General features: G+C 38.6%; 1 long non-coding RNA gene across 2 annotated transcripts in view; it reads right to left on the bottom strand.

Moving 5' to 3' along the window:
- The window catches only part of LOC116217324, a 186,464-nt gene that overhangs the window by 81,271 nt on the left and 88,901 nt on the right, over positions 1 to 16,292 (bottom strand). The window contains exons 3-5 of one of the 2 annotated variants that reach the window (XR_004161735.1): positions 15,068 to 15,212; positions 12,329 to 12,388; positions 4,735 to 10,419 (exon numbers count right to left, since the gene is read on the bottom strand). This is a non-coding gene — a long non-coding RNA (uncharacterized LOC116217324). Of the gene's footprint in view, positions 1 to 4,734; positions 10,420 to 12,328; positions 12,389 to 15,067; positions 15,213 to 16,292 lie in introns of those variants that run through there. The other variant, XR_004161734.1, reaches the window with a different exon arrangement.

Below are 16,292 nucleotides of genomic sequence, written 5' to 3'. Positions count from 1 at the left end.
AAAAAAAAAAAAAAGAAATCTATATCTTTAAACAATCAAATGAAGCAATACTAAATTTTAGGAAGAGAAATGGAGGTAGAAGGCTTTAGTTACATGAAACTGCCATTGATTTCAATGGACTGTATAAAGGTCGAGCCACCTACTCAGAGAAGTAAAATTATTACTCTACATGAAGAGTAAGACCTTAACTCTATATCCTTTTTATTTTTTTTTCCCTGTGCTTTTTCTGCATTCTAATGCAAAGGTGGAGGTTTATTGACACAAAGAGATCCACAGGAGCCCTCACAGGCTGTAGTAGGAGTAGAGAGTAGTCAGAGCATGGAGTATTTCAGAGCTGAGCATAGTGACTGTTCCAGCCCATGTAACTTGCGTTTTGGATGCTCTACAATATGCCAAGAATTGATGAGCTCTCTATTGTGTCCCAGGAAGAGAAGAGCAGAGAGATACCCCTCTCTCTACCACTCGGGCTCCTGCACTGAGCTTCATAATCCATGCAATTTGACTTCAAGATTATATGGAAAATTTCAGAAACACAGATGTGTTCCAGTGTATCTGACTCTGCTAAAACTGGGAAACTTTCCATGTAGCAGGTAGTTTCACTTACAGTGGACAAGTGACTTTCAGAGACAGGGAATCCAGGTTTTTTTGCAATGTAAGTATCCTCAAAGAGTGCTTCCTGTGAGGATAGCTGTGCTAACCTGTTGCTTTCCTCAACAGGGGTCAAAATCTCAAAAGCTCAACTGATCCTTGTAAAAGAAATTAGAATTGCTCTTATTAAATGGAGAGCCTTTTGTCATAACTTAGCCAATTTATATGAAATGACAGCATCTTAAAAGACTTCTACATTTTTAATGTTTTGTATCATCATAGCATAAAACAACTCCTCCGTGTGAGTAAAGGAGACTTGTGCTTTTGTCTATGTTGCCTTTGGTGGTGGCATTCAAAGCGATGTTCTAAAGATCAATAGCAAGGATCACTAAGGAGGTCACAGTCTATGTTTGATTATTTTATTTTATTTCATTTCATTTTATTTCATTTCATTTCATTTCATTTCATTTGTGAAGGAAGGGAAATCTTCTAGACTTGAATGGCTATTCTGCCACTATTTAACAAAGTAACTTTGCCAGCTTCGGCTTATGTACCGCAGAAACAGATGGCAATCCCAACTTAAGTCTGAGAATGGAATACAATCACTTAGAAGAAGAAACCACTCCCCAGATGTTTCTCCTCCTAGTGCACTCACAGCATAATTTTCCAAGTTTTTTTGGTTTTTGTTGTTTTTTTGTTTTGCTTTTTTTTTTTTTAATAGAGCTCTTAAAACCAGCACTGCCTTGTTTCCAGGTTTATCCTGAGTGAAGATTCTTGCCCACAGTGAGCAATAGTGCTTTCCAGTACAGGGGCAACAACAAGATAGTGTCCTTTCCTGCTGTCCAAACAGACATAAAAACATAAAACATTTGAGAAGCAAGGCAAACTCTGCTGTGGAAACTACTTGCTCAATAGGAGGTTCTGCTAAACAGAACTCCTCAGGAAGGGGGTTTAATCCAGATTTCACTAAAAAAACTTGAATCAGATAATGGTGCACTGAAACCATTTGCTTCTGTAACTTTGCTGTGAGGAAGAAGCCCGAATAGAAATTGTGTAGCAAAACATCAACAGGCTGACTGCACAGTGTAACACTTCTAAAAGGGCTGAAATCCGTGTTGAGCACACCTGCAATCAGAAAATGGAGGTAATGCCAACATCTGATGCAAATGCATGTCTTTGAAACAAAAGGTCCTGTGTGCAATAAGCATACTTTGCCCTTGCAAAGCTGAGCACTGGAAGGCAAAGGACAGCAGAATACAACTTCCCAGACTCCTGAAAACCTAGCTGCCTTTTTTTTATCAGCTTGCAGACAGGAGTGGTTCTTCAAAATCAGGCCCCCTGTACAGAGATAAACAAATACACTGTTAACCTGTGAAAAGCAGTCATGTGTTCTATTTAAAAAGACCATCTATCAAGATAGGTTTTCAATATCCTTATTTCCTTTCTTCCATTTTCACTTACTCTTCTTTGGAGAGGAACCAATCATGTCGAGACCATTGTCCTGAGTAACCAAGTACCTTCTTTTGGAGGGCTGTAATAAAACTAACCAAGAGCCTCACTTCCCATGTGAGATTCTTCTTGCTGTGCTCATGCAGCTAGTACATCAAGCAGAGAGCCTGCCTCTGCCTGAGACAGAGCTGTACACGTGTCACACAAGTGGACAGAAAGTGAAAATTTGAAAGAGAGCAGAGAATAAAGCTGCAGAAAATCATAGAGCATTACATTATTTACATGAGGAAGCAAGAATGATGTAGTTCCAGTCCCCATTTTTCACCCCCACCATTTGTTCTAAGTCAGGGTCTCCCAGTAGCAGTGTGGCCTGATCTGGGTTGTAGTCCTCAGGAAGACAGCCAGCACAAGTTATCTGAGAAAGTCCTACAGGGAGAGACAGCAACATGCCTGATAAGAGCTGGCTAGAGAAGAGATTGAATTATGAACAAAGCCACCACAAGTATTCTTTGTAAGTAAGCAGGATTACATGCAAGGAAATGCCTGTCTTCTAACGTAAGTTTTTCTTCCTACCCCAGACAGCCATGGATTTTGACTAACTGGCTAACTCAAAATAGGCTAGATCATTTCTCCTTTTATTGCAGGAATTCTCTTTGTTTCTTCAGCCATACATCTCTGAAATCTTCATTTTTACAAACTCGAACTTTCCAAAAAACAACCCACTTCAATTAATACATACATAACTTCTGCCATACTGCCATCCTGCATTCTTGCCCCCTTCCATAGCACAGTCTTGGTAGTACCAATCATTTCCCAAAAACAGTGGCAGCTTTTCCTGGCATGTGAACACTTACGTAGACTGATCCATACTCTGCTCATCAATTGGATGGGAGAAAAAGGTAAACAATGGATACAAATGAAATAGCTGGCAAAACTAGAAGCAATAGTTTGAGAAAGAACTTCCACATTTGCATGCATCTGACCTCATTGGCATTCACATCCAATTAGTATCAACTGCCACAGTTCACAAAGAAAGCTGCTGCTAGTTTCACTTCATTAATACTGACGTCTGAACTCAGCTGCTATAGTGGATTACTATTAATAATTATTTACAGTCAGCTATTTGCACAGAGCATGCTTGTCTAACGCTGAGGGTCAGGAGATGAACTTTGCCATAGCAATTCACAAGTTGTCCACCTCTTCAGTTTTGCAGCGAGACACTTTGTCTCACCTAGGTCATGTACTACCGCCAGCTCTCACACTTGTCCTATTACAGGCGCGATATGCTCTCACATGCAAACTCAAGCTCATTTCACACTTTTGGCTAGGGTAGGAAGTTGCAACAGAGAACGTTTCTTCTTTGAAGAAAAATGTGAGAAAGGAGAAAAGCTAGACAGTAGCAGCAAAGGTCACGACTGTAAAATATCTAGGTACAATGAATTTTAATCTCAGCTACTGGCTCAGAAACACACCTAGAAGTCCAACTTTTCTCAGACCCCAAAGGGAACAAAAATCCATTTTGCTTGTGCATTTTCAGGTGCAGCTAGTGAAGTTTTACATCCTGTGCAAGCACCACCACTTTCCTCACCACACTCTCGAGAGCCATCTAGCCTCGGGTGACTAATAAAGCAAAGAGCCAGCAGCGAAGACAAGAACAGGTTTTGTACCAAAAATCAGATCACACGGTTTCCTGTCATCATTGCTCAATTCGGGCCAACCTTGCTGTGTCCCACGCAGTGCTCAGCAGGATGGAAAAAGTGAAGCTGCATTCCTCGCAGCCACACCATGAGGTGTACCTGCTGGACTGTGCTGCTCCTGGCTGCACTGCCTGAGCCTGGCAAACTGGGACCGATTCTCATACAGCTGACCTTGTGGTGTCTGTAAATAACCAGAATTCAGCATCTGGTTGTTTCGTTTTAGCTGGCTTTCTAGCTCCCAAAACCAGGCAGCCTAGAGACACTGAAGAATGGCCTGGTGAAGCCAAGAGTAGAAAGCTGCAGCCTCTGTCATCAGTGGGTGGGTGTCTGGTAGAAGGAAACTGAGGAAACTTCACAAATCAAAAGGTTTTTCTTATCTCTTGCCCTCCTCATGCAATATCCCAGATGCAGGAAATCCTAAATATTATTTACACAGTACATTAAATCTATTTAAAACATTTAAAATGTATTAAGCCTATTTTCTCACGTTAGATTTAGCCAAAATTAAGATCATTTTCCTTTTGCAGCAGTTTCTTCCATGAATGATGAATATATTTTCAAGTGAAAAAGTATCCCCTCTTCTAGCAGAGACATAATTTCAGTTTTTTCAGTTTCCAAGAGACGCTATAGAAATCAAGCAAGTCTGTATCATTTCACCTGATTTCTAAGCTTCAAGAAAGAAATGTCCCTGGATTTGGAAGTGCTTGACTTTTTATAAGATTATCACTGTATCCATCAGTTTGTAGTGCCACCATCCCCATTTTGTGATCACATGCATTTAGTGACTGTTGTTTCTACTATGAAAACTGTGAAGATGCACCAGTTATTGAATTTTTTGAAAAATCCAGCCTTTCTGATATTTGTTTTCTAATTTCTTTATGTGAAATCGCACTAAAAGTGGCAAATCCCCATGAAAAATTTGCATTTTCCAGATGAAAAAAGCATTTTCCAGATGAAAAAAATGTCTTCCAAATGAATTTTTCTAGAGTGTCATTTTTTTTTTCAAGATATCACCTAGAATCAGCACGGAAGTAATTTACTGCAAGTTAGAAAAAGTGGAAGGTGAAGTCCAACATCTTCCTGCCCTCCTAGTCTCTGCTTGTTTGAAGGAGGTAAGCTGTAACAGGATTGTTCTTTCTGCAAGAAGCCATATTAAACCCTTCCCCCACCATATCATAAGCAATGAAATCTGGTCTCCTACCACCCTCTGTCTTATGAGTTGGATTCTCTTGTGTTTAATGAGGTGAAAACTGACTGAAGAGTTTCCCGCTGTTTCCCTGTCTGCATTATCTAAACTCTCCAGTGTCCCATAGAAACAGGGAAACCTTACAGCCTTCTCTCAATGAATACAGTAATTGAGTCTCTTTCCTGGATTGCATCTTCTATTTCCCTAAGCAGCTCAGGAAATTTGAATTTTGGGACCTTTAGCACTGTCCTAGTTGGCTGAAAGTGCTCCAAATTTATTAGGCAGACACACAGACATACAGTGTGGTCACATAAGCATCACCTCATGTGGACATAGGATAAAAACAACATTGGAATAGCTGTCTGTATGTGTGATTGTTGGAAAGATCCTTGCAAACTTCCAACTGCATTCAGGCAAGGAACTATCGATATCATCAGCAATCTGATTAATGATTCACATGTGAGAAGTGTTAAGATAAATCCCAACATCATTATAGCTAAGAACAGAATAATTACATCTAAGGCTCTTGGGGTTATCTTTTTTCCAGACATTCATAACTTTATTTACTAGTCCAATGCTACTCTCTTTGCTCAAGTGAAGTCAACTTCAGTGAAACCACTGATGCAATGTCAGGAATATTTCCCTCTGTGTCTTCTGGAAGAATGCTAAAAGGAATTAAGCTGCAGTTAGGAGGAGTTTGTTGTGGATGCTGCAGAGAGATGTACATTTGGATTTAGGAAGAGCTTTCACTTTTACTAAGGAAAAAGGAGAGCAGGGAAAATGGCAAGAGTAAAATCTGAGTCCTACTTTCCAGAACTATTTTCCAGATTGTCATTCAGAAGGCAGTGTGCTCCCCAATATAAGAAGGTTAGTTTGTATTAGAGCCAGAATGGAAATGAAATAACCATAAAATACATGCAAATCATATTGAATATATAAATCAACATCTTTATTAGCTGCAATAAGGAGCAGGAAAATTAGAACTATTCCAAATTACCTTTTAGTTTTTCTGTATTTCCTAAGGATCAAGACAAAACAGGTGTCACAGACAGTATCTTGGTGAGTACCTATGTAATATATAAAAACAACATGAAGATGCTACATATACCCTTCACACCAAAGAAGCTGCCTGATTCTGTTCTTAGTCTTGTGTAAAGTAGGAATCAATCTAACCACAAAGACGCAATTGGTCACACCATGGTGAAAGGCTGGTGGAAATTACATCCTCACCACAGCCACATTACTTGTTTATTCAGCTCACATTGTTCACACTAATGAAGTAAAAACAACACAGAAACCTGACCAAACTGGACAAAGTGGTCATAAACTGTCTTTTTTGTCTTTCATCAAGCATTTGAGCCTTTTGCCTTGCCCCATACAAAATCTAGGCCGGACTTCCTGCACGTGCACTTAGGTAGCGTATACCAGTGCTTGGTTAGCAAATGACCATAAAGTCATAGAATCACAGGATGTCCTGAGTTGGAAGAAACCTTCAGGGATCATTGTGTCCAACTCCTGACTCCACACAGGGCAACTCAAAATCCAGACCCTATGTCTGAGAGTGTTATAGAAATGCATGGACACAGATGATTCCTGCGGTGCAAATGATGCACGACAAGGTCTTATTCTATGCTAATTAGGCTGCATGCCAGATCACTTCATTACAGTCAATTCCAGCTTTTGATATGAAAGGTGTTCCTGCTGCACTGTTATTGGGAAAACAGGCAAAGCTCATGCATTGCTGTTCGCTATTATGCAAAGCTTTACACAGAAACTGAGCCCTGTAGACAAAGCTGCTGAGAGTTAGCTTACCCTCCAAATTCACAGTTTAGAGCCACTTTCTTCAACCAGACTTGCTCCCCATAAACAACTTGGAGCTCATTTTTCAGAGACAGTGCCTGCATTCTTCAGTTCACCACTTTTCAAGGAATGCTGCCTTAGTGTACATATAAACTGTATTTAACTGTCACTCAGACTGTCCCTTACTGATGTTGTCTATCATTATGAAACCAACTCAAAGCTCTGGCAATACTTAGTGAGAAGACAGGCTTGAAGTTAAAATCATACCAAAGGCACAGTGACACATTTTTGATTTCTTCAGCATAACATGCCTTGTAAGAAGGGCAGAGGATCTCCCTCAGGCAGTCTGTCAGACCAGTTCTGAGCGCTTGTAACATCTCTGGCTGGTTGCTGAGGTTCACCAGCACAATCACGTTGGAGCATTAAGGCAAGCCAGCTAATGAGTTCATCAGCACAGAAAGAAAATGATGCTTGGTAAAATCTCTTCTACAAAGCTTAGTGCAGCATAAGAGATCAACAAAAATAGTATGCTTATATTTTCAAATTGAGTAAATTACACCCAAAGAGCTGCTGAGGGGATGTTTTCTCACTTGATTTTAAAGCCAGTTTTAGAGTCCTCAAGGAAATCAGGTATTTGACTAACTCATTATTACAATCTTAACATAAGTAGCTGGAGAATGACTGAAAATAGTTTTTCAGCCTTCATGAAAAGATGAAACTCGAACAGAGCTGGCACACCCAACATTCACCTACTGTAATTATGGTAAAACATACACACGCAAAAGAAAAAAACAAAGAGGAAAGCTTACTCAGCCCCGATTCTGCAAACATCAGACCATAAGCAGAATGCATCAGCTGTATTCCAAGAAAAGCAAAGCATAACACTCATGTAATTACTGACACAAATGCAAGGGTTCTTGCATGCTCTGCCACTTGTAAAATACCGACATAAATAATTGCTCAAATGAACTACTTTTAAGAATAAGGTATAGAAAATATTTCAATAGCAATATGAAGTGTGTGATGTCTGGATGTACTGTTGATATTTCAGATCTGTACTATCCTATCTAACCAAAAGCTTAAGAAGTCAAGGTAGTTATCTGCATGTCTGTTAAAAAATGCATTTCCTCTATAATGGTAGATGAAAAGGAGGAGGTTATTTTCAGAAAATGGCAAACTTTCATGATGACTTTCCAACGTTATAGTTATTATTATTCTGCTGCACAGTTTTAATTATTTTGAGTAAACACATTTATTTTTATCAAAGCAGAACATAACTTTTTAATCCATATTATACTGTAAAGTAATATGTCAACCCGAAGCTTAGTTTTCAACACCACGGACAGGTAAATTAATACTGACACTGTTCAGTTTAGGTGTGATAAGTAGTTCACAAGGTTTAATACAGAGAAGATAGTGAGAATACTAGGGCTAAGTACCCAAAGGACACTGGGAAAGAACCAAGACCTGCGTGACATTTTTCGATGTCTGGCTTTTCAGACAATTGTTTCAGTGGTTTTCTTTTTCACTGGTTTGCTTTTTTTTTTTTTAGTAGTCTGCTGTTGTCTGAAGTTCTAATTAAGACATGCTTCCGAAATGCTACTGCTCAGAGCTCATAGTATAACCTTCTGAGCACTACTTCACAGCAATAGCTGTATCATTAGAGCGAAAGCAGGCTTATACAATATTCTGAAGCTAAATGCAGCTACTGAAGACTCTGTGTAGTCATGATGGCAAATGATAACTTTATATTCTATCCCTTGGTATAAATGCTCTCTTCTCAGAGCTGACAGGAAGCATTGTTGAACAATTCTGGGCAAGTGTGTTTTACTTCTCTGTTTTAATGTTTTAGTATGAGCTTCGATTATCTGTCTCAGCTCAACATCTGAGTCTAAATGTCTACCTCCTCCTTGAGCAGATTTTTACTGCCTTGTTCCACAGCTCACTTGCTAAACAGTTTAAAAATTCTCGTTATTTTACCTCCACATCTAGAAAATACATCTGAAAGCAGTACAGTCAGCACAGAAAAGCTAAAGAAAATGAAGTGATGTTGTTGATTAAACACATAAATACGTTACTTGCATGTGCCATTTCCCTGGGTATCTTTAACTTCCTTTTGCTAAAATAAGAATGTTCTTTCTGAGTAGCACCTTGATTGAAAATGTCATGTACAGCATGACATTTGTACATGACAGCCATGTACAGCAGTCACCAAGCAAGTAAAACTTCTCAGTTCGCCTTCTCACAGTTATCACACTAACTCCATCCAGATGTTTTCCTATTTAGGCCAAATGTTTGGAAGTCAGTATACCTCCAGAGGTCACATCACCAATGGACGAAACCTGAAATTTTCCTGCAAAAACAGGAATGAAGTTCCCAACCAGTTTGAGTGATAAAAATACATAAACACACAGCATTTGGTGCTAATCTCACAGGTATCATCTCAGAAACTTGACTCTTGCAAGCCTGCAGAGGAAATTAAAATCCCAACAAGGATATGAGAGCGCTCAGGATAAAAGACACCACATCTCAACTTATTTATTTCTTGCTGACTACTGTGATAAGGAAGATCTAATTGCCATTTTGACACATTTTTTGGAAGAGTGGTTTCCACAGGACATTAAGTAACTTTGCCTTTTACATATGGTTAAAACTTCCTTCTAGCTAAACTTCACTGAATTAAACTGGGCTTGAGTACTTGCTGAAGTGTAGTACCGCCCAGGAGAGGAATGCAGCAATTTTCTGCCATCCTCTCTTTTAAAGATGCAGATTTGAACCTCTCTGTTACTTATGGCTCATCTATTCCATCTAGCAATGACCAACATGTAATTGATAAAGGGAGGAAAAATAATATGCCATAGGTTTAGCGTAAATACTTTGCAAAGCTACCATTTCAGTTTCGTCTATGGAGGTAAAATAGTTTGTGATAGAGGATAACTGGAAACAGAATCCCTCAAAGACCAAGACCACTGGAAGATACCACAAGTGAGGATGTATTTTTAAAATCTCCCTCACACATTTTCAGACATTTCTGTTCGCGCCAGCTTAACAGCAGCTTGCTACAGAGCCATGAGATAGATACATCTGTGTAAGTAATACAATGACCACACTAGCTAAAATACCAGTTCTGTCTTATCCCTAAATATAAACCAAAACCAGTAATTTGCACATTTCCCTAAGCCAAGTCCTTCTGCAAATGTGTTTCTGAACTATGAACATATATGAGGTCTTAATTTAAATCACATAAACTCACACTTAAATCCTCAAGAAAAAGAGCAAAATTTCTAGCACAGTTTGTTACAATGCAAAAACAAATGCCTTTTTCAAAACATGGCTATGCACAACAACAGCTGTGTTTGGATTCACGAGGCAAGAATTATCTTGACAGCTCTTGATATAGCTAAAGATTTACTCCAAAAGACAGGTTGCTCAAGAGAAAAAAAAAAAGGTAAATGACAAATCCTGGATATTAAGAAAAGTCAGACCATCCTTTGGAAGAGCCTTGATTTCTGCTTTATTTTGCATTTTGTTAAGTGCCATATCCTTTTTGCTGAACTCCTGTAGGTGGTAGTGTTGGTATAATACGTTATGTGTGACTGGGACACTGCCTGCTCCCCTAGAAGACTTGGTTCTTTAAGGCACGTTGATTTAATGACAGGTTACACTTTCTCCAAGGATGGTACTCCTTATTCTCAGGATCTATAAACAAATCATTAAACTAAATTAATGTCTATAATCACTCAAGAAACAGGATAATCTGTGGAGAGGAATACAAGCAAAGACTATAACAAATACATCCCCTATTGAACCTGTTATTCTTGAAATTTAGCTTTATTTTCTCCAAAAAGTGCGCAAGTAGTGTTGCTTCTTTTATTAACTCTGTCCTCCACCTTTTACAGAAAAAAAGCATTGTCATCTAGACTTCCTACAGCTTCTTATTGAATAGGGGGGGAAAAAAAAAAGAAAAAAAAAGAAAAAAAAAATTTAAGAAAACTTCTTGGTGTTGTCTATAAGCAAAAAAAAACTCGATGTTGATGGAAAGGGTAATTGTTTTTGATGGAAGAAGTAATTATCAAATCAATAGTTTTGTCCTTTGCTCAGGTAACTCCAGTAACAGATGTGGAATAAACAGAAAAAATGCCTTTCTCCAGAAATGTAAAATCTCCATGCCTATTTAAACACAGCATATAAGTACTTAGAAATAATTGCAAGTATGACAAATACAACTAAAGCTCCAAGTCCAGCTCAAGGAAGGAATGTTATTCCAGGCAGTAGGTAACCAGTGGTGATGCAAACAGTTGCAGTGCAGCTGGAGAAGGGCTTTAAGAATTCCTTACCTCCTTGCATGTGGAGCTCAAAGATGAAAACCTCTCTGTTAATAAAGCAGTTTTGAAAAGCCCTCACAAGACTTCAACAGTCACAATGCAACCCATTCACCGTTTTTATATGGATGGTAAAAGACTAAAAAGACAACAAATATAAGATGATTGAAAACGTGTTTGAATGATGTGAAGGTGCTGTGTGTAAGAACTGGTACTGCAATTAGCCAGCATTTATTTTAACTGCTTAGGAGTACTATTTGAATGTACTGCAAGCACACTATAACGTATGCACTCCTCAGTTACAGCTGTGAAAGTATTAAAGATGTAAAGTCAGACATAGTGGATAATGAGATATAATGGATAAGAAAGCCAATTTTAAAAATGAGAAAATATTTGAACAAAACAGTTCTTAGAGGCAAGGGCCACAGTTTTTCCTCCCTTTTGGACCTGTGGCAGAGAACGTTCCTGCTTTGTAGCAGGTGTAGTCAGAAGCACTTGTGGAGTGAAAAAACAAAAACATGCCTGGAGAGGTGTTTAGAAAGGTCTCATCTGAGTGCAGCACACCAGCACACCTGGCCAAGAGGCAGCTTTTCTGTGAGGATCTCAGGTGGCTGCTCTTTTCATGCCTGATGTCCCTCCAGTGTAGCAGGCACTGAAATTAATGCCATTCAGTTACCAGTAAAATTTGATTGGCTTCCACAAAAACAGCAAGGCAATGGGTGGCTGCACCTCTCTTTCTTCACATGAACAGTATCCACGGTCTTCACTGCTTGCTCTCCTTAGCAATGCAAGTAGTAGCAGATGCTGGATCTTGGCAATTGTTCCAGCTAACGTGGTGCTTAAATTTAGCAGGAAAATCCATTTTAGTGGCCTTCCTCTCCCCTCCCCTTTTGGGAAATTCAACTGAACTGTTAAATGTCAAACACTGGTGATGATGAGGCAGTTCCACTGAGTGGCAGAATGAATCAAAAGCCTTAGTTGCACAAGAGTAGGCTGGCAAGTCCGTTAAAAAAAAGCCCACGCAGTAAATTTAGAGCTGCTCTTTCCCCCTATAAATCAAATCAGCTGTTTGACAGCATAATATCTGTGCCAGAACAGTCCAAGAAAAAGAATTGCGCTCAGATATATTTCCATGAGATCTGGAGATTTACAGGACAGAAATGAAGACAGATCTGAAGAACTAAAAAAGTAGATCATTATTTTAGGCAGTATTAATCAATAGCCAGCTATCCAAAACCCTGCTTCACACAGAAAAAAGACTGCAGAGCCTGTCCCTTGTAGCTCACCTCTGGTTATGAAAAGTCCTTCTGCCTTATCAGAGAGCATAGAGAACAAAGAACGCAAAACTGAAAGGAAAGAGAATAAATGCCAGAATTAGGCACATATCCCTCTGATGCTCCCAACCAGAGTTCAGTATTGAGTGCATTTTGCAACTTTTGAATGAGTATCAGGAGTAGGTCTAGCACTCCCCCTGCTTAGAAGTACCACATTCTTCATTTCAAATTTAATATCATGGCATAAAAAATCTTAACATCTTTAATCAATGGATCAGCTGTGATTGGTGGTAATTCAAAATCTTTTTTTTTGTGACAGAGGGTTTTCATAGTGAACATATAACAATTTGGAGAACCGACAAAACATAGTGAGTGGTATTTTGGTATTTCTTAGTTGAGCCATCTGAGGCATGGGGTGTACACTACTCTTTTGCATTACTGGTAAAGCTCCCACACAAGAAACACAGAAAAATGGAGGAGAAACATTATTTTGTACTTACTCAGATTATCAATAAAGCAGGCTGCAAAAGACTTAAGTTCAAATCTACAAAATGGAGTCTCCTGAGGTGAATTGCTATTAAGGAAATACTACAGAGCTTCTGCTCGAAAAGCATGACTTAGATTCCATTTCTTGAGACACACTGTAATGAATTCTTCTCATCCTAGATTGAAATACTGTCTAGGAAAGATTAAAAAACTTGTGGCTGTCACTATTAGTACTGAATAGCTGGATTACCAAGACTTTCTGGGGAGCTTTAAACCTATCCATTACAAGTAAAGCATTCATCAATTCTTCTTTCATAATCTCAGAAACAAACTAAATAGTAGTTCAAATATTTGCCCAACAGATAACTTTTGAACTCTGAACTAAAGAAGATCCTGCTTCTATCACCAAACTGTTAGGTGTTTACCTTTGTCCTTCTGTCTCATTAAGTCTGTTCAGTTTTAAAAAGCATACAACTGAAATTCTAAGAATAGCAGAACAACAGGAAAATAATAGCTACAGATACACTCATGCATTCCCACTTGTAATTTGTTCTGGCCTCCTTCATTCCCCTCTGGCTATTTTTCCAGGAACATGAAGATGAGTGGTTACTACTCACGGAAACACTGAGCTTCTGTTATTTGCAGAAATACTCACGGACTGTGTGTGGAAATAAGCTGTGCCTAAGGAAGTCAATATGCTAATAATTAAAAAAAAAATATTAAATATACATCCAGGTAAGGAAGAGACTTAGTCTAGTGCTTGTTAGGTAACTGAATTACAGACTGGATGACCACAAGACTTATTGAACAAGCAATCAATTCTTATCGATTCAGAAGTACAATAAACAAATTGCTTCTTACAAATCGAGTGGATACCTATTAGCAGGATTGCTAACCAAGAATTAAATGGGGAAAAGAAAGGCAACATCATAAGCAGATCTGCCTAAGTGGAAAACGTTTCCAGCTTGCAATTTTCTTAACCAGTCGCTCAGTTGCTAAAACAAATAGTGCACACTTCATACATATTCGTGTAGCCACAGATATGTTGCATGACAAATCTAATCTAGTCCAGGAAACAGAGAATGGGTTAGTTGAAAGAATTAGTAAACGAAAATAAATCACTTAATCTCTGGTCTGCTGGCTTGAATTCAGTCCATATTAGTAGACATGAAGTTGCTACCCTCCAAGTACTATCATACTGTGAAGAGGTCCACGTGAAATGAGCTGGCAGACTTTGTCCTGCCCTACCAAATTCAAGACTTACACTTCTCTCTCGTGTGTGTGTACCCTTCTCAGAACAGCAGATTATATTAGCAAACACAGCAAGGACAAAGCAAAGCTTGTGCCTGAAAACAGCTTACACCTGACCTCTTAGTTGTAATGATTGCAGGAAACAGAGGGAGATCAGCAAAATATAAGCATTCAAAACCTCTGTGTGTTTTCTTCAAGGATGCAATATTTCTTACTACAGGTTTTCCTTTCCTGGTCATTTTCCCGTTAGTACATAATTACTGTCATTCTTTTAATGCTAATGTCTCACTAATTTCTGATTAAAGATCCAAAATAATAATCATCTCACAATTTCAGAAACCTCATGGCTAGAAAGCTGCATTATAGAAAGATGTCACATTCCCCAACACATAAAAGTGAAAAAAAGCTATAATGTCATAGATTTATAACTTGCCCAACAAAAATACTGTTACAAATTTTGCACTAAAGAGCACTTTTTTCCCTCAAGCAAGCAAGGTGTTAACTGTTTTTACTTTTCATAAGCTTTGTGATCATATTTGTGGGGCTCAAGGCTAGTTTTGAAATGGCTATAAATTACTATAATTTGGCAGCAATGTTTTGTAAACATAGAGGATACACATAAATTTTAGTTTATTTCCTGCAATAATCATTCAGAATTATTTCATATAAATGGCCCCTATAATCTAAAGCTTGCAGGTTTGATATTAAGCACACCTGGCAAGTAGAACTTGAATTTGCTTTCATGCACTGTAAACCAGGAAAACTCTACATGAACCCCATTTATGATCCAGTTTTGATGACCTTTGAGAACTAAAGAGCAGGCCAAGCTTAGTTCTGTTAACTGTTGTCATTTCATCCTAGACTAATATTTTGTCCCAAGCAGTAAAATACTGTTTCAGTACAACTCAGTATTTTGTGACACTTTGGATTAAGTTTCCAGGATCTGCTTACAAAGAGAAAAGATCTAGAATTAGCAAGGACAGTAGAGCAATAGAAATTATAAATTGCACTTACTCTCTGTCTAGTCCCACATATTTGTGAAGCAGGCCTTTTTGACATACCAGAAGGATGAACAGGAAAAAAACAAAACAACTCACTCTTCCTGAACTCAATATGAAGCTACTGTTCCTTGCTTCATCTTCTGTCAGCATTGTTGTTTCTGTGGAGGAATAAAAAACAAATTAATCGCCTTCCTAAAGAGCATAAGCATGCATGAGCAAGTGTGAAAGAACAACCATACAAATACATTGGTAATTTGGAAAGCAATTCAGCCCTGAAGCATTTAGATTAGGTGCCACCAAATTGTATTTGATAGTGAGACTCACCTGGCTGAAGAGCAGTGGTTCCTGCAGCAGAAGCACAAGTGCTTCAGCATTGATTTTGTACTGTAGTTTTTTTGTTGTTGTTGTTTTGTTTTGTTTTTCTGGGAAATCATTAGAGTCTATTCTGAAATTTACACTGTTTTTCACATTTGTAATTCCAGTGAAGTTCAGAGCTTCCAGCAAGGTAACAGCTGTGAGTCTCACCTCTCAGTCCTGCTGATGAACCTGAGTGCAGACCTCACCGTCTGTGAGCTCCCATCTCATTCAACTTGTTTTCATGGGGAGGAACGCAGCCACAGGGTGCAAACTAAAGAACTGACTGCAAATTTAGTCTACAACAACAATATTGGACAAGCTCATGGAAACTATGCCAGGATATGTCCTCCTCTGGAGCTTTTGTAATCAATTTTTTAAGTGTCATATGACTGAGAGTGGCTGAAGGCAGTATGCTAACAGAACTTGCATCAACCAAAGAAAATATTACACCTTCTGTCTTGTACTAGTAATTTTAAATGTACTTAGATATGTCAGCAGAACTTTCACATCATAATGGCTATCCTTGTTTATTTAGATCTATCACTTTTAAGGCAATATCTGAATTCTCGGTTTTGTGGACTTCCTTCTCACTCATAGTTGTCTCACCGTGTAGGTGTGGAGGACTCAGAGGCGCAGCAGGAAGGAACGGCTGATAGCAGTAAGTGACGGCTATTGGAGCATTAAAACATTACACACAGATTACACACTACGGTCTCTCACCGCTCCCTTACTCATACCATCACACCCCTGCCCATAAATGGCTTTGAGTGTAACATAGCATCGAGATATAAAGATGTTAAGATGGATGTTCCATCACCCAACATCACAGAAAATGTTCATCACATGAAACTAACTGTGTTGATTCAAGTGCTTTGAAATGG

Source organism: Meleagris gallopavo, chromosome 1, assembly GCF_000146605.3.
Source record: "Meleagris gallopavo isolate NT-WF06-2002-E0010 breed Aviagen turkey brand Nicholas breeding stock chromosome 1, Turkey_5.1, whole genome shotgun sequence".
Classification (NCBI taxonomy): domain Eukaryota; kingdom Metazoa; phylum Chordata; class Aves; order Galliformes; family Phasianidae; genus Meleagris; species Meleagris gallopavo.
The sequence above is the reverse complement of the archived record's forward strand: the minus strand, read 5'-3'. Positions and strand labels throughout refer to the sequence as shown.